We start from the raw sequence: 25809 nt of genomic DNA, 5'->3' as shown, positions 1-25809 counted from the left end.
GTGTTAGTTTTTGGAGATATTCACGCTTAGCGCGAATATCTCCAAAAGTTGGTAATATGAGATAGATATCTTGCATGTTGTAATGCAAGTTATTGTGGTATATGGAACTCATACCATAATCTCTCAGGAAAGCAGAAACTGATCCTTTTGGGACCGCCTGAGAAGGCCTAGGGGGTGAGGGGTACTCTACTTTGCCCCCTTTTCACGTTCCGAACTATTTTATTTTACTCTCTTCTGTAATTACACAAAATGGCAGCGATAAGATGCATCAGAGACAGACAGTGAGAGAAAGGAGGCCGGAGATGAAGAAGAGATGTCAAATACACATTGGAGATAATATAGTGGGAGAAGGGAAGTAAATATGAGTAAACTTACCATGTAACATAAAAATGTTGCACTCTATACTATAAGTCTCATTTTATACTACAATCACTTCGCTACAACCTCATAAATTAAAAATAAAAATGAATAATGTCTCAAACTATTTTTGATTTCTAAATATAAATTTATTCTTCTGAATTTTCAAAATTTGAAAGAACTAGTAACATGTCCTCATCAGGAATTTCCTCTTCAATCATCTCATGTGGAATCTCCTCATGAAAAGTCTGCAATGATGATTCTTGTAACTCTATGGTCTCCAAACATTCGATAAATTCGCCATCAAGAGATTGATCAAAAAAATCATTCAAGTCATCTCCTCCTTGTGAGAATATTTCATTATTGGTGCTGTCAATTTCAATAAATGTAGTGGATAATTCAAAAGAAATTGCCACGGTCTCTTCATTGTGAGCCATTTTATTTTGAAATTGCTTGCTGTAAATTGCAGAAAAAAATAATCACTTTCATTTATCGTTTTTAGTAATACATAATATAAAACTAACTTTATCAAGTATTTAGTATAACAGAAGGACTGTAAATAAATAAGAGAAAACATTTTTCAAATTATCTTCAAGTGTACAACATAGTTCCCCTTACAAATTAACAACTCACCTTTTTAAAAGTAGGAGAAGTGTTAGTACTGTGTAAATCAAACACCAGAAATTGACCACCAAAAATTCCTCACAAATGTACCTCAGACAGTAGTATCACAAAATGGCTGTGGTTTCCTCTCATTTTAGATATATACATAACAAATTAACTTTCATCACACAGAAATACAAAACCAAAGTAACATTTTAATTGGTTCTAAATTTCAACACTTTCAAATGTGTTTTCCCCATGCAATTTTCCATAGGACATTTAGATATGTCTACAGCCTGAATGGCTGAACGGAATTACACCAAACTTGGCAAAATGGTACATCAAACCTAAGAGGTCAGGGAGGATCTACTATGCCCCCTTATGGTCATTTGCCCCTTCGCTTTGGCCTCCTCTTGTCTCTCGATCCTACCGAGAGACAAGATGGCGGCCGCTACGGACTGTTTGGAATGTTTACAGACGCCAGAGAACCAATCAGCTTCGCAAAGCTCCGTAACGCGAAAAGTACGCGAAGCGGAGCGCTGTTACAGATATATATCTTTTTTTGAACGTTAATTTCTCAAAATCCACTGGAGCACATATATTGAGACCTAGCAAAGGCACATCGGGCTACCAGTCCCTACAATTTTGCCAAGTTTCGTGCAAATCCATTCAGCCGTTCGATTATTATTATTTTTATTTTTTTTTGCCCCGCGGGGCCCTTTTAAAACCTCCACATCAAACCTAGGGGGTCAGGGAGGATCTACTATGCCCCCTTATGGTCATTTGCCCCTTCGCTTTGGCCTCCTCTTGTCTCTCGATCCTACCGAGAGACAAGATGGCGGCCGCTATGGACTGTTTGGAATGTTTACAGATGCCGGAGAACCAATCAGCTTCGCTTCACAAAGCTCCGTAACGCGAAAAGTACGCAAACTGGAGCGCTGCCCGGTCCGCTGTTACAGATATATATCTTTTTTTGAACGTTAATTTCTCAAAATCCACTGGAGCACATATATTGAGACCTAGCAAAGGCACATCGGGCTACCAGTCCCTACAATTTTGCCAAGTTTCGTGCAAATCCATTCAGCCGTTCGGGCTAAAAGTGAGGCCAACCGCCCTATGGAAAACTCAATGTTAAAAACACGTTTTGGGACCCCCCTTTTTTCTCGGCCCCCCCTTGACGAACCTCCCCCAAATTTTCAGGGGCTGCTCAGAAACAAAATGTTCCATTTTCCTGAAAATTTCAGCCAATTCCGTCCACAAACGCCAAAGTTATTAGACATAGAATTTTCAAAAATCCCATAGAGAAAAAATCCTAACTATATATACCTACTGGCGACCGCCAGTAGGTAATATATATATATGTATATTCATTCAATTAGCATTCCTTGTCAACTTATGCTTAAAATGAAATATTGCTTTGATATGTACAGCACAATTGCATTTTATGCATCGTAACAGTTTTTAATGCATTTTTTCAAATGTATTTTAGACATATTCTTAGCCATCTATATGTAGTCATGTACTAGATATGTTTCACATGTTTAGAATTTAGTACCGTCGTACATACAATAGTGGAGTCGGTGTTGTAATTCGTTTTAGATTCCGTATGAATTTCCCGATTCATGCCCTTATAAAGGTACAATTTACATTGCCCTTATATAGGCATACAAATCCAGCCCTTATTTAGGCATTGCGCATGCTAACCAAATACAGGCATCACTACTTACATCTGTTCATCAACGTCACTACTAGTTCTTGGAAAACCAGACTCATAAGCCATTAGGACTTTCCCTTGCTTGGATATTGATTTCTCCAAGAACTCATTTATGACGCATGAACATCTATTCCTTAGAGTTTCCTTCATGACGTTCTTATGCCCGACTTTTACGTCAATACTGGCATTCCTAAACACATTCAAGGTATAGATATGCCTTCGCTTGCTATGGCAAGGCACGGTGCGGTTCGACTACATACTTGCACGGGGCTCACCACAGCAAGTCCCGAAGGAATCCAAGTCCCCAACTGATGCACTGACCAGACGCTGTCATCCTCCTTGCCAAGAATCCAGCTCCGGTGTATCTGACCCCCCTTGCGGGGTGTTAGAAATCGAGTCCCGGGAAAGAGATACTAACCTATCTCATTCTAAGGTATTGAGCTGATTAGAACCTAGAGAAACTTTTGGCAACTCTTGGCATAACTAAACCAGACTAAAACAACACCTACTTCTTCCCTTGTGCTAGACTTAGGTGAGGTACACTGTGGTAGGCTTATTTTCGAAGCACCAGATATGTATTTTAGCCTGTGTTATTTATGTATGTATTTTAACGAAAACATGTCATAGCTACAAGACATGCTATTACAGTATTATTTTATCTTACTGCTAACGCTGTACATTTTCTACTTCGCATTCTGTCTTTCGATTGTAGCAGTTCATATCTCTTGCATGAAAAATAAGACTGTTCAATAAACCCTTTTTAGTGAAACGCCTGTCTCTTTATTTCTATGCAACTCTGTAGAAACGAAGCATGCACGATTAACTGAGTGAAACGGTTATCTATTGTTTCACTAATCTTAAGGTATTGTTCCAACTCTAAGAGAAACAAAGTTGTCATGTTTATGAGGTTGTCAGAAACAAATCCCTTCTTGTTCATTTGACAAAGTTTCTTGTAACCTCTAAGTTAGCTGGCACACACAAGTAATTAAGTTTATTGTACTCGATAGAGACATATTGACTTCAGTCCTATGTCAAATCTGTTATGTATATATTCCAATGCAAAGAGCCTATCAGGGATATAGGCACTATACTACAGTACAACTTGATTATGAGGGAACAGATCCTTAATAACTGTCAGAATCAGCTGTTGCATCAGCACCTGGTAGACTCTGATCGGACAAATGGGTCAGAACCAGGGTGAAGCAGAAGGTACAGAACCAAGGTGGTGACCAGAAGAAGCAAGATCCTAATAAGGGTGGGGAGAAGGATAAAGACCAAAAGTCTTCAGAAGGACCCCAAAAATGTTCTAATGGTAGGGATTCCCCATCATCCAAAAAGAAAGGGCAAAAGAAACCATGGTGTAAAACCTGTAAACAGAACAACCACTGGACCAGTGATTGCACTAGATCAAAAGATTCAACTTCAGCCACCATTCCCCCTAAGGCAATTGTTCCCCCTAGTTGAGTTCCAAGTGGTGGTACTAAGAATAATGGTGTAGTAGGATTAACCCTGGGTTCTGAGATGGGCTCTGGCCTAGTTAGGGTTCCAACTCAGGCTGTACTGATCTGTGATGGGGCATGGATATGTCCTCCTTTGTGAGTAACTTGGGCAAATACAGACAGCAGCCTTTGATAAATGGAAAAAAATCTATGGCCTACAGAGACACAGGGACAAGTGTCACAATGGTGACACAAGATAATGTTCCTCCTGAGCAACTCATACTTGGTGAAACTTACCAAGTTACCAATGCTAGCAATGTCAGGACCAACCAAGCCCTGGCAGTTGTTAATTTATCCTGGGGAGGGGTAACTGGCCTCAAGAAGGTTGTGGTATGTGCAGCCTCCCTGTTGAATGCTTGCTTGACAATGATTCAGAGACTTCAGCTTGGGCTGAAGTGGAGTCAGGACCCATGCAGAAATGTTAGGTATCTCTGCACATGTGTTTGCTGTGACTAGGTCACAGGCCAAAATGTCTAACACTGAATAGGCCCTGGATCCTGGAAGAATGGACCAGGTGCCTTCCAAGAAAAGGAGCAGTAGGGTTAAGGCAGTGCCTTCCCCCCTGACTCAGAATACAGATCAGTCTCTTGAGGGAGATGATTGTAGTCCTGAAGAAGGAACTGTCCCAGATGAGCTTGAGCCTGATCAGGTTGAGTTCTTGGGGACAGGGGGCCCTTCCAGGGCAGATCTGAGCCAGGAGCAGCTGAGCTGCCCTTCTCTTGAACCTCTCAGACAGCAGGCTGCTGCTAAGCCTGCTGGGAATGCTGGTGGTACCCATGAGATTTATTGGGATGATGGACTCCTGTCTTCAGAGAGTAGATACCGCAAGCCTGGTCAGGGGCTTCCTATTGACACTAGCCCATGATAGTCCTCTAGCAGGTTACCTGGGCCAAAGCAAGACTTGGGACAGGCTTGCCCCTCACTTTCATTCGCCCCACATGTCTGAATACGCAAAGGAGTTTTGTTGCTCCTGTGTCACCTGTCAAGCCAGTGGCAAGGCAGGTGATACCACAAAGGCCCCCCTGATACCACTACCTTATTTATTTAAACAGTTTTATATAGCGCTGGCTAGACCCAGAGGTATCAAAGTGCTTTACAAGGGTTTGAAGTCGAAAGAGAATTACAGTATTATGATCATACAAAGGAAAAGGGAGTAAAAGACAATATAAACAGCGTACTCAGAACAGTAAATACATTGGCAGGAAGGTCAGAAGTACCGGAAGACCATAAATATGATTAGGATAATTGTGCAAGCAAAAGTAGCAAGGGATGATGGGGGAAGAGTATGGGGAGGGGCAGAATCTAGGAGGTACAGAGCAAGAGGGAGTAGATGTAGGTAGTAAGGGGGTAAATAGTAGGAAGGAGGGAGTATAAGTGAGGAAGAGAGGCTGGAGTAGGAACAAGAGACTTGTGGAGAGTAGTGTAGCACTCAAATCGGCAGGGTAGGGATTGACATTGTTGGTCCCATGGATCCTCAGACAGCATTTGGGCACAGGTTAATCCTGTTGGTGGTGGACCAGGCCACTAGGTACCCATAAGCAATTCCCCTTAGGGCCACTAAAGCACCTGTGGTGGCAAGGGCCCTCTTGGGAGTGTTCTCAAGGGTGGGTTTCCCTAAGGAGGTAGTTTCTGACAGAGGTGCAAACTTTATGTCCAGTTACTTGACTGCAATGTGGAAGGAGAGTGGGGTGAATTACAAATTCACCACACCCTATCACCCACAATGCAATGGTTTAATTGAAAGGTTCAACAAAGCCTTAAAGGGTATGATCAAGGGTTTCCCAGAAAAGCTTAGGCGGAGATGGGACATTCTACTGCCCTGCCTTTTATTTGCATACAGGGAGGGTCCTCAGAAGGAGGTTGGTTACAGCGCTTGTGAACTTCTGTTTGGGCATCCTGTAAGAGGGCCATTGTGTCTGGTGAAGGAGGGATGGGAGTTACCTCTCAACCCCCTAAACAGGACACAGAGGACTATGTACTTTGTCTCCTCTCCAGGATGACTGAGTACATAAAAAAGGCAACCAGAGTTCTTGAGGCTAGCCAGGAATTACAGAAAACCTGGCTGTGCTAACTGTTCACCAGCGAGGACAGAAAGTGTGGGTGTTGGAGCCTGAGGCCCCAGCAGCCCTTCAGGACAAAGTGGAGTGGCCCCCATACAATTGTTGAACAAAAGGGAGAAGTTACCGTTGTGGTAGACCTTGGAACTCCCAGGAGCCCCCCTTGGGTGCTTCATGTTAACAGAATGAAACCTTACGTTTACAGGGCAAGCATGGGCTTGCGCATAGCTACTGATGAGGGACAGGAGGCAGAGAGTGATCCACTCCCTGACCTGCTCTCACAGAACCCTGATGATGGACCAGTTGATGGTGTAGCCTTGGCAGTCAGCCTCACTGCTCAGCAACAAGCTGATTGAAAATAGGTGCTCAATAAGTATAGAAACATGTGCTCACTGACTCAAAGTCAGACACTGGTGCACTCATGAAGTGGACACTGGGGACAGTCTACCTGTTAGAAATCAGATATACAGACAACCTGGTCACGTCAGGGACTGTATCAGGACAGAAGTCCAGAAAATGTTGAATTTGGGAGGTATTAAACCCTCAGATAGCCCTTGGGCTAGTCCAGTGGTCTTGGTACCTAAACCTCACATCCTGGGTGGTAAGAGAGAGATGAGGTTTTGTGTAAGCTAGAGGGGTCTTAATGCAGTCACTAGGGGCCAGATGTAGGTGGCCATTTACCGACCGGTAACGGCCGATTTCGGCCTTACCGACCGGTAAATGGGTATTTGGGATGTAGGGGGCCATTTTTACCGATTCGGTAAATTTACTGAATCAGTAAATTTACCGAATCTGTAAAATACAGAATCAGTATTTTTACCGATTCTGTAACTTCGGGATGTAGGTGGGACTCTTCTGAGTCCCAAAGGCCTTTCAGATTCGGTATTTTACCACCCAATCCAATTGGGTGGTAAAATACCGAATCCAGGTGTGCATGCACATGTGTGCATGCACACCTATGCCATGTGACAGACAGACATGCCCTTAGGGCATGTCTGTGTGCCACATGGCACACATGCCTGTATTTGGGGTGCTGGAGGGTGTCAAAGTGACACCCCCTGCACCCTTGCTTGAATCGGTATTTACCGAATCGGTAAATACCGATTCGGTAATGCCCATTGATTCCTATGGACTTCAATGCCCATAGGAATCAATGGGCATTACCGAATCGGTATTTACCGATTCGGTAAATACCGATTGTTACAGATTCGGTAATTCAATTACCGAATTTACCTACATCTCCCTCCTTCTATTTTACCGATTCATAAATACCAAATCGGTAAAATTCGGTATTTATGAGTCGGTAAAATAGAATTACCTACATCTGGCCCTAGAACTGATCATCCAATACCAAGATCAATGAGCTTATATATACTTTAGCCAAGTTTCTGAGCACATTTGATCTTACAGCTGGCAACTGGCAGATCAGACTAGCTGATGATGCAAAGCCAAAGACAGCATTTTCTACCCCTAGAGGCCACTATCAATGAATGCCCTTTGGTTTGAAAAAATCACCTGCCCCTTTTCCAAGGTTGGTGAACAAAGTTCCAACAGGCCTTGAAGACTATAGCGCAGCATATCTAGATGATATTGTGGTCTTTAGCTCCACCTGGGAGGATCACCTGTTCCACCTGAGACATGTTTTGGAGGCCCTGCAGAAAGCAGGCCTAACTATCAAGGCTACTAAGTGCCAGATAGGGCAGAGTCAGGTTGTGTACCTGGGCCACCTTGTAGGTGGAGGCCAGGTTCAACCATTACAGAGCAAAATCCAGACCATCATGGACTGGGTTGCTCTAACCACCCAGACTCAGGTCATAGCTTTCTTTGGCCTGACTGGGTATTACAGAAGATTTGTCAAGGGGTACGGTTCCATTGTGACACTCCTGAATGACTTAACTTCAAAAATAATGCCTAAGAAAGTTCAGTGGACAGTCAGCTGTCAAAAGGCATTTGATGACCTGAAGCGGGCCATGTGCACTGCTCAAATTCTGAAAAATCCTAACTACTCCAGAGAATTCATTTTCCAAACAGATGCATCTGATTTGGTGGTAGGGGCTGTGCTATCACAATTGAATGATGAAGGTCAGGACCAGCCAGTAGCTTTGATTAGCAGAAGGCTGACCCCTAGAGAGAATCGTTGGTCTGCTATTGAGAGGGAGGCCTTTGCTGTGGTTTGGGCTCTGAAGAAGCTGAGGCCATACTTGTTTGGCACTCACTTCACTGTTCAGACTGACCATAAGCCCATCTTATGGCTAAAACAGATGAAGGGTGGAAACCCCAAACTTTTGAGGTGGTCCATTTCCCTACAGGGGATGGACTATACGGTGGAACATAGACCTGGGAGTAACCATTTCAATGCAGATGGACTCTCCTGATATTTCCACTTAGAACATGAAGACTCAACTGGTCAAGGTTAGTTAAATGTTCTTACATTGGGGGGGGGGGGTTGTGTAGGAGAGTAGGATCTGCTTACCACGTTTTGCTGGTGTTTCACTGTTTTTCGACTTTAGTCTTGTTTGGCCCTGCTATCCAGGACCCCAGCCTAGCTGTTTCCTCTCTAAAAATATTGTCTGTACTTTAGGTACACTCCAGTTTCGTTACTGAGGTACCCTTGTGAGTCCCTAGTGTAGGAGAGTAGGGTCTGCTATCCTATGGTCACCCCAAATTTTTGCTTTTTGCTTCACTGGTTTATGACTTAATGTGGCTGTGGGCCTGCTAATCAGCCCCACAGCCTGCTGTTCTCTCTCTAAATTAATGCCAATGCACACTAGGTGCATTACGAATTGGAACTGGTTCACCTTATTGGCCCCTGTAACAGTGTTCCCCAGGCACCCAGGGCATAGGTGTTTCCAAGGCCTACCAGGGGCTGCAGCATGTATTATGCCACCCCTGGCCTGGCCTCCATATTTGACACAACTGGCTGATCACTCAGCTGGGGCAAGTTGGTGTAATCACCTCTTACGTAGGTGTAGTATGCCTATACCTAACCTAAAATGGACACATATGTTCCTACCAGCCACTCCTATGGAAGGCCTCATCAATCCTGGAGGCAGAGTGCTTGGAAATATGTGAGATGGTGCTCTAGCATGAGCTGAGCCTGTCTGCAGCTTTCGGAACCACGCCCTTTAGCTGTTCCATGATACTGGCATACCATATACTCTTAAGTGCATTATGAACCGCGCGGTTAAATGCTATCTTTGGTTTGGCTTTATCAAAACATGTCGAGTAAGGTGTCATACGAATTGGGATACTACCCCCTCGCCAGTTCTGGTGATGGGGGTAGCATTCCACCCTTCTAGAGGGACACGACATGTAAATAACCTGAACCCCGGTTAAAGGTAAACATGAGCCTCAGCATCACAAAATGGATGCTGCCGCCACAGACACAAGTCTGACCTCCTGCTGCTGGGAGTCCTTCCAGCGAGGGAGGCTTGGTCAAAGGTTTTCCTTCCTTGGGAGGTGCTAGCACCACCCCAGACAGGATTTTGTGTATTGGGTAGGACAGGGCTGAATAGAATGAGACATGCCTGGGGCACACAAGGTGTCCCTGTGCATAAGCCAGTCCAAACCGGTGCTGGGGCTTCCCAGGCCCAGTTCTGGCGTGGAGATGGACAAAGGAAAGGGGGTGTAACCACCCCCCTTCCTGGTCCCACCCAGAGGAGGGACCTAGCAGGTAATCCGGCCCCTAGATTTGGAATAAGAGTAGGAGCTGTGTCCCAAGACTTCAGATCATCCTGAACTTGACTTGAAACTAAGAAGAAAACTGGACTTCGACATTCTGCTGCACAGAAGACTGAAGAGAATCTCCCTTGTGGCCAAGGAGTGACCACCCTGTGAATACAGGCACACACCAGCAACTCAACGTCTGCTTTGCCGCCGCCTCCCGCCGGAGCCCGAGCCCAGAGCCCGACAAGACCTGAATTCCCAGACATCTCACAGCCCGATCCACAGTCCCTGAAAAGAAGAGACCCGTGGAGGCATCGAGAGACGTGGGACCGGCCATCTTGAGACCCCCGAGAAGCTCACTGCGCAGCACCCAAGGCTCCCTCAATGATGTGCTTTAGGGTTTGAGAATCCCCACCACCGAGCAGCATCTGCACCAAAGATCAGCCCCCCAGCATCTCCACGATCTGCGTGGAGCCCTTTTGCACTTTGCCACTCGACGCGTCATCCCGGTCGCTAGCCCGTTGGCTGGTGGCCATCTTGGTTATGAAATCTACAAACAACACCGCTGGTCTGGTTGCTCCAGACTGGCCCTCGCTCCCCTGAAAAGGAGCACCCGCTCTGACCTTGCTGGTCCGAGAAATAAGCTTTCTTCACCTCCTGTGTGGCTTCCATTAGCCAAGGCCTGTTTGCTCTAATCAAGTTGCCGACACCGCCATCAGCTAGAGCCTTTGTGGTACAGCTCGTGACCGACTCCTGGACGTCCTCAACCTCTTCGTGTCCACGTGGCTGCAGAGACAAGCTACACCTCTTCACCTGTTTGCGCCCGACATCGCCTGGTTCTACGGTAGTCACTGGCTAGTGACTTTGAACATTGTCCCCTCTGCTTTCAGGTCTACACCTCTTCAGATCCACCCTTGGATCCACCGGAACTCTCCTCGACGACCCGCCTGCAGCATCTTCATCTTCAGGCACCATCGACCTGCGTGACGAAACCCGACACAACTTCGCACCCGTGCACCCGCTTCCTGTGGGTGAGGTAACTCAGCAACGCTGGTGTTCCTACACTGGTACACACCTCTAGTGCCTAGGTCTAAGGTTTTGTCCTTCTAGGTCAGTCGGAAGGTTCCTTAAACAGTAACTTTATAACTTTTACGCACCATTGACATTGCATTGGTGCATGCGTGTGCTTTAAAGCGCCGCACCCGAGTCCCGCAGGCCTTTCCCGACTTCTTCACTGTTAGTCCCGAACAGCTCCAGCGATTCCCCAGGCCCTAGGCCTATTTCCTTTCCGATTGGTGGTTCTTATACCACTATTTTAGTATATGGTTTAGGTGGCCCCTAGGGCTCATCCATATTGTGCGACTTTTGTATATTTAAACTGTGTTTTGTTTTAATGCATTTTCTTCTGTGCTCATAAAGAGTATAGGGGATTTTGCAGTAAATAAATATATATATATTTTCAATATATATCTGTGTGGTGTCCTTTCATTTGGTATTCAAGGGGATTGTGTATGGTAAAACAGCTTGCTTCACATGCCTTTACAGAGTTTAACCTAAGACTGCTTTGTCCACGCTACTAGGATAGCTGGTCTATAAGGTTGACTTACAACCAATCATCATAAGGGTTGCTTGGCATGGTACAAGGTGATCACTAGAACTAGTGAGCATCATATACCAGGCCAACTTCTCACACCTAGTATATGGTATACTAGGTACTAAGGGTATAGGTACCCCAGAGGCCTACCCGGGGATGAATCATGTATTATGCTACCCCTGGGAAGCCTTCCAAAATGACACCACACAACTGCTACTGCAGCCTTGGTAAGGTGGTGCATCCACCCCTTACTAAGATATAGGTTACCTATATCTACCTTTAATCACTGACATATATGAGCCTATCAGTCACTCCTATGGCAGGCCTTATCAATCCTGAAGGCAGAGTGCTTGGTTTTGTATGAGAAGGTGCCCATGTATGAGCAGAGCCCCTGTACAGCTTTCAGAGCCTATTCTCTGAGGCTTCTGTGATGCAGCCAGACCATATACTCTTAAGTGCATTATAACCTCACAGTAAATGCTAACTTTGGACTGGCTGCATGGAAACATGTTGTGTTTGGTGTCAAACCCTTTGTAATCCTACCCCCCCCCCCAGCCAGTCCTGGTGGCGGGGGTAGAATTCCTCCACCCTTCTAGAAGGAGAGACATGTACACACTGGTCTAACCGGTAATAGTTTAAAAAAGCCCTGGCATCACAAAATGGATGCTGCAGCCACAGACAGGAGTCTAGCCTCCTGCTGCTGACCGAAACTCTGGCACGGGGAGGCCTGGACAATAGGTTTCCTTCCTGTCACAGGGAGGTGTAACCACCTCTCAGACAGTCTTTAGTGTATCGGGATGGGTGGGTGCACTCTGAGCGTGCTTTGGAGTCTACACTGGTGGCACATTTGGTGTCCCTGTACATATACCAGTTCAAACCAGTTGCAGGGGCTACCAGCCCCTGCTCTGGCATGAAACTGGACAAAGGAAATTGGTGTAGCCCCCCCTCTTTCCTGAGCCTCCATAGATGGGTCCCCAGAGTATGTCCAACCCCTTTTCTTAGTATAATTAAGGGACTCCTGGCTACAGGACTTTAGATTACACCTGGACGAAACTCTGAAACCGAATCCTGGAATTTTGACGCTCTACTGAAGACTAGAGGATGGAAGAATCTCCCTTGGGGTCAAGGAGTGATTCCCCTGTTCAAGCAGGCCCTAACAAAGCATTTGCCAGTCTGCATCTCCGAAGCTCCCACCGGATTCTGAAGTATTTGCCGCCCTGGAAATCCTTTTGGACTTCCAGACTTCTCGAAGGCCGACCTGAGTCCCCAGCAAAGCTGAAACCCGCAGCCCTCACGAGTGACGTGGAACCGGAACCCCTGGACACGTGCACATTTGCTAAGTGCATAAACTTCCCGAGCTTTCCTGAAGTTGTGCTTTGGGCTACTTGTAGCCCGAGTACCATCTACATGATAGATTGTGGGCCTACACTCCACAAGTGTTCCGTGAGTCTGCTTCTTGCATTTCTGCTTGAGGCTCCTTCTCTTCGTGATCACTGGTCAGTTGACTGGTGGGTCCCCACGAAGGCCATTCTGATTTTCCTTGGGCTTCTCTGGTTGCTCTATACGTGCGCCGACTCTCTATCAAGTGGTGCATCTCTCGGACCTTGATGGTCCACACCAAAGCATTTCTCTGATTCCTGCGTGGGTTGCTGTTGCCAAGGCTTCTTGAGTCCAATCTGGGTACCAACACCGCAGCACTCGACATCCTTTGAGGGACAGCTTGATTCCAGCTCCTGGTTGTCATCGAAGCCTCCTGGTCCTCGTGACTGAAGAGTCAAGCTTCACCTTCTTCACCTGAAATCATCCCGACATTGGTTGTCATTCGACTATCGTGCCCCTGGTCACTGGCTAGTGACCCAGACTATGTCCCCTCTGCTTTCAGGATCCTCTGATCTTCGATCCAGACTTGGATCACTCCAGGCACTTTCAACTTCTTCGGCAGCAGCACTTGCAGCAGATCACAATTGAAAACAACGACGAAACCCAACACCAAAAGACACCTATACACCCGGCTTCCCTGGGTGAGGTAACTTGAGTACTCTGGTGCTCCCGTGGGTGTTGGCTCTAGAACCCCTTAAGTCTAAAGGGGTTTGCTGAAAGTCCTCCTCTGAGTGTCCTTCATCTTTAAATTTCCACCCGCGACTTTCCCCATAGAAGTTAATGGTGATTCGCTGCTGTGTTTAGACACTGCATGCGTCCCCCGTGGGTCCCCTGTGTCACTACCTTGTGTAGTTCCTGGTGGCCCCAGCACTTCCAAAGGCTCTAGGCCCTGTATCTATGCAAGTCGTGGTTCTTATACCACTTACTTAAGATATGGTTTGGTACGCCCCTAGGGCTCAACGTATATTGTGCTAATTTACTGTGTGTTATTGAGTTTACTGAATGTACTTTTGCCTCTAGCCTCATAAAGAGTAGGATGTGTTTAGAATAAGTACATACATTTTATATATATATACCTGGTGTGGTTCTCCTTTCATTTGCTCATTCACAAGATTATGGACTGGTAAAACAACTGCTTTACATTCCTTCAAGACTTAGCCTGAAGGCTGCCCTCCACAGCTACCACTAGGATAGGTTTCTATAAAGGTTGTCTTTAACCTACAATCAATAAGGGTCGTTTGGACCAGTGCAAGGTGCCCACTAAATTAGTGGACTGCATTTATGCCAGGACAACTTATCACATTTGCCTAAATTTCATTGGTAGGATTTGAGGTAAAGATCCCATCAAGCGTGTGCCCGGCCATATGCGTATCATGCTTGACAATCTGGTCCAAAGATAAACCACCCATTGTCTCTATCATTGCAGCAATGTTATTGGCAGATTTCTTTTCTAGGTGTAGATTAAAGTCCCCTAAAATGGTCAAATCGGAGTCCTTCGAGCTAGATAAAGGAGGGGTCTTCTCCCTTGGTGGTCTATAGATCGAAAAACCTTTTAGCATGTAATTCTTTATAACTGAGATCTGAAAAATAGCATTTCACAGTCATGGGAGCTCTCCAAATCCAAGCCCCTCACTTTTCTCTAAAAACAATGGCTAACCCCTCCCCCCCCACACTTCCATGTTCTATCAGTCCGGATGACAGAGTAGCCTACCGGTAGGGCTAGAGTGATGTCTGCGTCTGAGGCACTATCTGCCCATGTCTCTGTAATGAATGCTAGATCGAGGTTGTGTGCTTCAAACAATTCATCTACTTCAGTATTGTGTTTCATTAATAGCGTGCGTTAATTGATGACTTTTGGTCTAAAGAACTATTGATGGACAGAAGGCAGAGCAATGTCATACACCCCAGTACAGATATCCGGTTTCGGGCTTTCAGCCCTCATCAGCCAGGATAGCTTCACTCCAGTGGCATGGAGAGCACAGGACCCACGTTTGGGAATACCCGCCCCACTCGGGGTGACAAATGCAAAAAGAACAATTGATGGACAGAATGCAGAGCAATGTCATACATTCACCCCAGTACAGCGATCTGGGCCTAAATCCATCTTTTTTTTGCTCACCATGCCATTCAAGTTTGCACCCAGCCATATGCAAATCAGTCTTGACCCTGCACCCAATGGGAACAGTGCAACCCGAACTGCCAGGCCAGGTCCTCCCTGGACTGGAAACAAGCATTCTAAGACCCGTTTTGGGCTTTCAGCCCTCGTCAGCCTGGATAGCTTGACTCCAGTGGCATGGAGAGCACGGGACCCACATCTGGGCATACCCGTCCCACTCGGGGTGACAAATGCAAAAAAAACAATTGATGGACAGAAAGCAGAACAATGTCATACATTCACCCCAGTACAGTGACCTGGGTCTAAATCCATTGCTGTTTTGCTCTTTGCTCACCATGCCATTCCAGTTTGGACCCAGCCATTTGCAAATCAGTCTTGACCCTAGTGGCTTTCTTGCTAGAGGGGATGCGCTGTGGTTTTAACACCATCATTTTTGTGCAGCTGATTTTCATCTCGCAGTTCAGACACTGCTTAGTTTGTTCCTGCAAGTTCAGGATTGGACAGCATGTGTTGGTCCTAAGTCTGAGCAGTTCTTTGCTTGTATATGGTATAATCATGGGGGTTTCCTTGCATTGCCCAGGGCTCCTGGCCTTAGGCATGGGCCAGGCGCGGATGGGCTCAGACAGGCTCGCCTTTGGTGCGCTGGTGGTGCGCCTGCTGCATGCGTTCGCTGCGTTTCCGTTCTGTCATAGGCTTAAGTAGGGTGTGCAGCATGAGCAACTAGCCTGCTCACCACCCGGAACTGCCTATCCACCTGAAGTTTGGAAAGTTCTTACCGCCTTCAATACCCCTCCGTGCAATCGGCACTTGCCTTCTTCAGGGTCGGCAAAATCTCTCAGCACTGCAGGGTAGGCAAGAGCCCACAGCATTCTTGGCTAGGCAAAAGCCCTCAGCACTGCAGGATAGGCAAGAGCCCTCAGTGATGCAGGGTAAACAAGAGACCTCAGTGCTGCCAGGTTGGCAAGAGTCATCGGGTATGCAGGGAAGACAAGAGCCCTCAGCAATGATGGATAGACAAGAGCCTTCAGCACTGCAGAATAGACAAGAGACTGCTGCAGTGCAGGACAGACAGGAGCCCTAGGTGGTGCAGGGTAGACAAGAGCGTCAGCACTGCAGGGTCGAGGAGAGCTCTCACCTCCCCAGGATAGGGATGAGATAGGGATGAGTCCTCAGCATTCTAAGATAGAGAAGAGCCCTCTGCACTGCAGGGTAGACAAGAGCCCTCAATGCTTCATGGTAGATGAACGCCCTCAGCAATGATGGATAGACAAGAGCCTTCAGCACCGCAGAATACGCAAGAGACTGCTGCAGTGCAGGACAGACAGGAGCCCTCAGCACTGTATGGTAAGCAAAAGCCTATGGATCTGCATGGTAGACAAGAGCCCTCAGCACTGAAGGGTGGACATGACCCTTGGTACTGCAGGATGGAAAGGATCCTTCTGAGTTGCAGGGTAGAAAGGAGCCATTGGACTTGCAGAGTAGGCAGGAGCCCTCAGCACTGCTGGGTAGATAACAGCCCTTGAAACTCCAGAGTAGATAACAGCCCTTGTCACTGCAGAGGAGACAAGAGCCCTCAGCACTGCAGGGTAGTTAAGAGCCCTCACCTCTCCAGGATAGGGAGGAGTCATCAGCACTCTAGGGTAGACAAGAACCCTCAGCACTGCAGAGTAGACAAAAGACCCCAAATGTAATAAATGGACAGAAGTCCTCAGTGCAGCAGGCAGACTGAAGCTTTCAGCACTGCAGGCTGGATAGGAGCCCTCAAGGGGCTTGTAAAGAGCATTAAGAAGGCTGAACAAGAGTTCCCGGAAGCCTGCGTATAATCCTTTAGCACTGTAGGCTCAGCAATATAGGAGCTCTAAATGCAACAATCCTATGGAAATATTTCTCCCGAAAAATATTTTATTTACCGCAATTGTATATGTTTGTTAACAGTCTATCCTCTGCTATATAGACCAAGACAAGTTTTTTACAAAGTCAACATCAGTGTAGACATAGTAAAAATACTCTTCTCTTCTACAAAGTAGTGCATAGGAGTGTTTTAATACGGGTACAACATAGTAGCATACTAGATAAGGCTTCCTATGGTATGTTTGTACTGCTTGTAGTATTCATAGAGAACCATTATGGAAATAAAAGGAGTAGAATTTGTTATTTTTTTTAAATAAAATCCGCACTGTGATCCCCCTACGGACAAAAATATATATATTAAACACTGCTTCCTTTAGCAACCTTCATAATACTTATTTGTGCAGTTTATTTCATCAGTGTCAAAGTCCATTAAATTGTTTTATTTCCGTCATATATTATGACCACAAAATGTACATACAATTAGAATCTGCTTTAAATTTGTTTGCATTACTTGTCTCCCTAGTTGACTCTGAAGTGAACCCCGGGACCTTGGAAAAGACCCACCACAAGAGCCGTCACCTCGATGGAGGTCTGCGTTGGAAGGGCAAGACTAAGTGGCTCCCTCGTGGTGGTTCCTGTTATCGATATATCACTGCTAAGATGCCCTGGGGAGATGCTGAGGTATGGGGCAATGTTTCGGTGCATGCCTAGTCTCTGTGGTGCCAGCCTTCTGCAGGGTGTCTGCCTTCATGGGTTTCAGAAGTTTACTTTATACTGATGGGATTGCACACATGCCATGATTTTAGAAGAGGTAAGAGGGAGAGTCTGAAAAAAAAGTCAGGAAAAGTGATTTAGGCCATTGGTTAGGAATGACGTAGAGGCAGTTTCAGGCAGTGAAAGTTGTGGAAGTGTTTACAAATGCTGTGCATGTAGCTGATGGAGCAGTGTGGAATCGTAATCGTGGTTCCCTATTTAAAGGGGAAATAGAGGAAGAAGGAAGACAATTGGAGGATAAAGTGTGAAGTAGGGAAAGTGATACTAGTATTTTGTGATGTACCAAACATGGCATGTAGATTTGGAAACAATGAGGGAGTAACACCATCCTTGAGTATACCAGCTAATTGATTACTCTCGGGAAGATCTAATGTCAATAGTGGATGTAGAATTTACAGATGCACCAAACACCAATGAAGTACAAAGGACACCTCTTTATTTGAAGATGGTTCCCACACCTCAGCATGCTTCCTCCAGCTGCAGCTCTCTCCCTAGCCCCCTCTTCTATCAAACCTATACATTCTCTTGGAGCTTTGGCAGGAAATGTTCCACAGCACATGCAACACATAGGAAACAGTGGGGTTCTTAGGTGTGCACATCACTGTGAATGCACAAATGAAACCAAATAGTAATCACCTGGTTGTGCGCTTCACCATCAATGCCCTGGGTAAATTGGAAGCATGCCACTCGCTTCCTTCTGCTAGACACTTAGAAGCAACCTACAATGAGCACCATGTTGTTGATGCTTGGCATGATGACATCACACCGGTCCCAAAAAGCTTTTGATGAAATGCACTCACACCACAGTCACCCGCACCTGCTCCAGATGACGTGAACGGAATTTCGTGCCCAGGCTGCTGCTGCTTGCTTTCAGGGGCGGCCGGTGACATTTTAAGTGGTGAGGCGTAAAATGATTGGCATACTGCACCGGATTGTGCAAGCGTAGTGAGTGCACCCGAGCAATCTAAGGGGGGATTGGAGGGTTCTTCCCCCGAGAACATTTTGAAAAAAGAGTGGACAAATGGTGTTTTTCTAAGCAAATTTGAGAAAGCAGGAAGGTTAATAAAACAATTGTGAAAATGCAGTTATTACATTAATAAAGAGATGTCATAAAAGATAGGTAGCTGCTTATTCAAGCTTTCTTTCACCCCATATTCAAGCAGGGACTTGATGCAAGACAGAAAAAGCAGTGTGGTCCTCGACCAGGAAGACACTCATATTTTGTTAGTAAGAAGTCAAGAGATTGGTCAAATTGAAAACCTAAAATGCAATACGCAATCCAACAATTTGCAAGTACATCTCATCTATGTTCAACAAGCCATGTTTTACCCATGATTGGAATTGTGAACCATTAAATAAACGGAGCCACTGCAATCAAAAGCAGAGGGCCTCCTCAAAAAGTATGCCCTTAAGATAGATCTCTCATCTCATGGTCTCTCTATAGTTGAAAACTCATCACAGTCTACTGCACAAACCTGAATATCTGCATATTCCAACACCAGAACTCATTATTGGCCATTTAGTTTGGAGCCATTCATACCAGGAATACAGAAATACCTTTAAATAGAGTAGGAGGTTTTCCAAAACAAGGAGTGCTGAATTGTTGCTTAAGATAAGATGTACACACTAACGGCCACATGCATCAATGTTGCCGTTTGCGAAACCTTAATTGCGAAAATTAAGGAATCGCAATTAAGGATTCGCAAACGGCAATGCATGAATAATTCGCATTTTTTTTTAGCGATTCAGTAATTTTCCTTAATTGCGATTCACAATTTGCGAATCGCAATTAAGGAAAACCCTTCCCATTGATTCCTATGGGCCAAGAGGACCATAGGAATCAATGGGAAGGCATTTACAATTTGCGATTTTCAATTTGCGAATCGCAAATTGAAAATGCATTTTCAAGGGTGCAGGGGGTGTCCAAAGAACCCCTCCCTGCACCCCTGAAATTAAACTTAAGTGCAATGTACACACACACATGTCCCAAGGACATGTGTGTGTGTAACATGCAACTTTCAAAAATGCATTTTTGTGCATGTTTGAAGGTTTTCTGTAAATTAGCACGAGGTTCAACCTCATGCTAATTTACCCCTTCCAAATTGCTAATTCGCAATTTAAAAATGATCATGCATTGCATTTCAGAAATCTGAAATTGCGATTTCTGAAATGCAATCGCAATTTTAGAAATCGCAACATGATTGCCATTCCTAAAATTGCGAAATACACGATGCATTCCACTTTTGATAATTGCATTCGCAAACGGCCGAAAATTGCGATTCGCACCGTTTGCGAATACAATTATCGTTGATGCATGTGCCCGTAAAAACTGTGGACAAGAGCACGTAATGTTCAGTCAACAATAGGCTTAGGAAAAACCAACCATTCTGAGAGCACCTACAGTCAAGATCCTTCCCCTGGGAGAATGTGTTCCCAAAGATGTAGTGATGTGTTAACAGTTGTAGCTAGACTTAAGGCCTTCTAACTGATGTACACGGTGAAGGATCTTAACTGTAGGTGCTCTCAGAATGGTTGGTTTTTACTAAGCCTATTGTTGACTCTCTCTTCCCCTCTCCTTTTGTCCTCTACACTGTCTCTATCTGTGCTTTTTTCTCACACTTCCATTTGTCTATTTCATCACCTAGAGCTCAGTTCCTTTACTTTTTATCTCCTGGCATCCTCTTTCTATGCTACTTTTCTTTATTTGTTTCCAACTTTCTCTTTAATTACATATATATTTACTTTCTCTGTTGCTCTCATTCAGATGATTTCTTTTTCTGTCTTGCGTTCTTTCTAGCTCTTTTTCTTTCTTCCTCCCTTTCTTGCCATCACCCCAGTCCCATCTCTTTCTCAGTACCCTTTCTTTAACTTCACTTTCTTCATCCCATCTTTACTATCCTCTCTTTCCATTACTTCTATTTCCCCCTTCTATGTTTTTGTTTCCCTCTTCCCTTCTCTTTCTGTTCCTTTTCTTTCACAACGTTCTCATTTACACCCCCTTCCTCCATCTATTTCTCTTTACCTTTTTCTTTCCTTCGCCCTTCTTTCCCACCATAGTCCATTTCTTTGCTTACTTCCTTGGGCATTTCTTCCTCCCTACCTCCTTTATTTACACATGTTCTCCCCCCAGTTTATCTATCACCCCTTCTCTCCTCCATCTTATCCCAACCCCACTTCTTCCCTTGTCCCTCTCATCTCCTTTTTGCTCTCCCCTTCTGTCGTGTCCTCACCTTCTTCTTTATCTCTAGCTCTCCCCCTCTCACCGTCTTGCTTTGCTTTCCCTCTCTTCAGCAGTTTTAATTTTCCAGGTTTGGGTTGTAATATCCCACACAGGGCCAATTTCCTATCACTAATGTAAAGTGCATTTGCATATCTAACCATTATCCTATCAGCTGCTCTTGAACTTCTGTTTCAAGGCGCCATTGTTCCGGGTGCCCGTCAGCATACGGATAAAAAAAAAAGGCAAAGAGATTATTTACTTTCAGTCGTTTTGTTTGTATATGTGCGGGTGCGTGCAATTTAGAGAAGTAATCACACGGCAGGCTCCTTGTTGATAATCTACGGCTCGCGCATGTGTTAAAATTCAAGGAGGCTGAAGCACAGATAAGGAATTTAATTTTGAGAGGAAAAAAAAAAAGGCTAAAGTGTCCTATGAAACAGAAATAATTTTGCCTTAGGCTGGTGGGCCCACTAGCGAGGACTTCCAAGTTCCTCTTCTTTCAGAGGAGGTGAATTTTTAAGAGTCAAGTCAAGTCAAAGCATTTGTAATGCGCACATATCACATCCAAAGAGTCTCATGGCGCTTGGGTGCAGATGCGTTTTGTTTTCCTGTGAGGCAAAGATGATTAAATCTGATAAATCATCTGAAACAAATCTAAACATGAGCCTTCTAGAATATTCCTCACCAATCTCGGGAGGGCCTTTGCCATTTCTTCATCTGAGGCAAGGTGCAAGGTTTATCTCTTTTTAAGCTCGTTTTTAAATCCCCAACGTAGCTTAGTAATAAAAGTAATACATTTTTGTTTACTACGTTCAATAATGGCGAATAGTGCTGATCTAAAGCCGACATTTAAATTCCGCTTAGCGCAGAGATGATTTAAATGAATAACTGCTAAGGAGATTTTAAAAGTTATTGAGCCACAACGATTTCAGGATTGTTTTGTATGTTTGAAAAGTAGAAATGTACTATTTCAACGGATATACATATATCTCAGTACTGCATTGAGACACATTTGCAGGCACTGTAAGTTGAGTTACGACTCATAAATTTGTAATTGCATTTATATAGTAGCGCTTACTACCCTTGAACAGGTGTTGTAGTGCTTTACAGGACTGTCCTGCCAAATCCAGGAAGCTGCATCACCGTAGGTCGGAGGCAAACACCAACTGATGTCACAAATAGAAGACGAGGTCATACATACAAACGCACACACACACATAGACACAGGTGTGATTCTTTACACACATATTTGTGATTCTTTTGTACATACACATACATACACGCAGACACACATCCACACACAGAGAGATCAGGGACATCTTAAGGCTTTTGGGGGCCCGGGGCCAAACATATTTTGGGGGTCCCTGTTCAGAACAGCTTTGAATTTATGATCCAATTTGAGCCCACGTTTCCCACACCATTTCCTCAGCTGCGTTAGGGATCCAGTTTGCATCATAGGCATTAGCCTATAAATTCCCGATGTAAATGGACGCATGCAGCTGACAGCGATAGGATTTATTGTTTCCTGCCCTGCTACAAGGTTTTCAATACTTTTTAAATTGTATATGTGTGGCTGAGTTACTCTGTGCTTTTTAACAATTTCTCTTACTAACACGCACTTGCACTTTACTTGATTCTGCTTGCCTACACCTCCTTTGCTGCTCCGATTCGCAACTCGCTTTTCCTCCGGTCCTGGTCCGCAACGGCAGATACACTGATTGTGCAGAGGGCTGGGGCTAATATCAGGCTCCTCACTTCCTTCCATGCAGTTTCCACTTCCTCAGGTGCGTTAGCGATCCAGTTTGTGTCATATGCATTAGCCTATTTATTCCCGATGCAAATGGACGCGCGCAGTGGGAGCGCCAAAGGCAAGCCCGTCTGCGCCCGTCAGTGTCCCATCAGCGTCCGGAGCCAACCATGCTCCCAGTTCCCCTCCAGTGAGTTTTGTCCACTATATTACTATAGGGAAAAACTGCTTAGCCTTAGGCTGCTACCATTATGTCAGTGTACAGAGGCTGATCGGAGCTTGGAGGTAGACTTTCGATGCAATAAGTGCAACTGTTCTCTCCTGCAGCCCAGGAATCCTCCCACTCAACAATAAGAGTAAAAACAATGAAAAAACAGAGGACTTAAAGGCCACCCTTTTAAATTATTGCTCTACGCAAAAGTATGAAACACACATTTATGACCAAACTTTTAGACGAACAACCTGATCTTTTTTCTCACTGAGACCTGGCTGTCTGAAGCCTCCAACCCTACTATCACCTTGGCCATCACTACGGGTTATGAAATCCTTAGGAGGGACCAACTGAGTGGGAAGGGGGGGTGGTGTTGCCATACTTTACAATCAGAAATTAGACTGCTCTCCCATCCTGATGGAAAACATCGAGGGCACAGAGTCCTTAGGCTTCCACTGTACCTCAACCCCCAAGAATAGCATAGATGGTTTTCTGATTTACAGACCTCATGGTGCAATTGGAAATGTTATTACTACGCTTAATACAGCCACCACCGCCCTGACCCTAAAATACAACTGCCTTATTATGGGAGATTTCAATATACATTTGGACCATGGGAAAGACCCTCAGACAATTTCCTTGCTGGAGACGCTGCAGGCCTGCAACATGTTTCCATCTATTTCTTCGGCCACCCATGAGAAGGGCCAAACCCTAGACCAAATCTTTCACAACTTTGACTTATCAGTAACCCTACCTCTTCCCATTACCTGGTCTGACCACCTCCTATTAAAATGTGTCATTCCCAACTCTGCCACAGCTTTCTCGGGCTAAGGCAGGACAGAGGGTCCATAAATACAGGAAGTTCCATAAAATATCCATCCCAATGTTAGCAGACGCTCTCGGTCTTTCCTCGCCACAGCTGTCAGGCTGCCCAGACTCGGACGCCCTCTTAATAGATTCATGGCTCTGAACCGACATTGGTACAAAGAGGTTGGCCCCACCAGCTCCATGGCTTAGCGATTCCCACAGATATAGCAAAAGAAATTGTAGAAAAATGAATGGAAATAGTGTAAATCCTATCTACCTGAGGACAGGAAGGTGTATAAAGACACCTTAAAAGCTCATTACGTTCTCGTGAAGGCAACCAAGAAAATCTTCTTTCAAACCAAGATAGAAAATGCCCAAAATAAGAGAAAGGAATTCTTTAGCATAGTTAAATCCTTTACCGCCTCGAAAGCCGGCACAAAGGAAGGGCCATGCACAGAAGAATGGTCTAAGCAAATAGCTAAATTCTTCCACAAAAAGATCTCCGTGATCCAACAAGCCTTCACTAACATCTCAGAGGAGGAACTGACCTTTTCCCTTTGTTCTAATAGCAAATGTCACCTCATGGATCCTCCATCTTTACTAGCTTTCCCTGAGTTTCAGTTTGAAGACTCACTGACCCTTCTCCAAAGCATTAAGTCTGGCTCTCCTACCGACCCATGTCCAGCGAATATCCTGGACCTATTAGCTCCCACCGTAAACCGCACGGTAAACCAGCTCTTTAATGCTTCCCTCTCCACAGGCAACATGCCGAAATTATGGAAGAATGCTAAGATTCTTCCACGGACAAAAAAAGGCTAACCCCAAAGAGACGGGCCCTGACCACTACAAGCCAATCTCCCTTCATCCGGCCCTCTTCAAAGTTTGAGAGAAGCATGTAAACAAGGCCCTCCAAAAACACATTGAAGATGGAAAGCTCCTTCATGAGCCCCAATCCAGTTTTAGGGCTAACTACAGTACGGAGTCCGCTCTGCTGGAAGTGACTGAATTTCTCAAGTGTAAGCTGGACCAGGGAGGCACGGCTGTTCTGATGCTGCTCGATCTCTCGGTGGCCTTCGATATGGTCCCACACAAGAGGCTCCTGGAGAGACTTGCTAACATCGGCTGGGGGGACCGCCTTAGCATTGATGTCATACTTCTTGGAAAATAGATCTCAGGACATCTGGCTCTCCCCTTTCTTATACCCCGCTCCAGCCATGAATGTAGGTGTCCCTCAGGGCTCCATTCTCAGTCCTACCCTTTTGATTATATATCTACCCCCCTTGCTTTTCTGGTAGAGGAAGAGGGTGCCCACATTTTTTCCCATGCTGATAACACTCAGCTGATTTTTACATGTGAAAAAGGAACCGACTTTGACGGGGCAATGATTAGGTCTTGCCTCACGAAGGTTTTTAACAGGCTTAAGATCAATCAGCTGAAGTGCAATCCTGACAAAACTGAAGTTGTTTTCTTTGGTAATCCAGAAATAACTGACTGGAGATTTGGTGGCCAAAAGATCTGCCATCCCTGCCCGCGGAAACTGAGAAAGTAAAAAACTTAGCAATTGTCATAGGCAAGACACTCTCCTTGCGCTTTCAAATCCAAAACCTAACTGACGCTTGCTTTGGCACACTCCAGATGCAAATATAGTTCCTGCCACTGTTACCGCTTGAGAGCAGAAAGATCGTGGTGCAGGCTCTGCTGATATCAAAGCTTGACTATGTCAACAGCTTGTACCTCAGTCTTCCCAAATCCCTTATCCAGCACCTACAAGTGGTACAAAACGCGGCAGCCACAGCCATCCTGAGACCTAAACCCAGATCTAGTATGACCCTTATCCTTAAGTCTCTAACACTGGCTCCGCATAAAAGAACGGATCAACTTCAAAGTGATGACCATCTTTTTTAAAGCTTACCACGGCTTAGGAGCCAGCTACCTAAATAAGCATGTTAATTACTACACAACATCTAGACCCCTAAGATCCTCTAGTGCCAACCTGGCCATCATGCCTAAAATATGCTGTGCCCGCACCGGGGACAGATCCCTCGGCTTTCTAGGCGCAAAATTGTGGAATATACTCCCCAAGTCTCTGAACCTAACCATAGACCTACTCTCTTTCAGGAAGAACTTAAAAGCCTGGCTTTTTAATAACTGATGGGTCTTTTACGCACGTTTTCCTCCCGCTGTCATGCCCCAGGACACTCTAGACTGAGTAG

The sequence above is a fragment of the Lissotriton helveticus genome, chromosome 1_1 (genome assembly GCF_964261635.1).
Source record: "Lissotriton helveticus chromosome 1_1, aLisHel1.1, whole genome shotgun sequence".
Classification (NCBI taxonomy): domain Eukaryota; kingdom Metazoa; phylum Chordata; class Amphibia; order Caudata; family Salamandridae; genus Lissotriton; species Lissotriton helveticus.
This window is presented reverse-complemented; position numbering follows the sequence as displayed.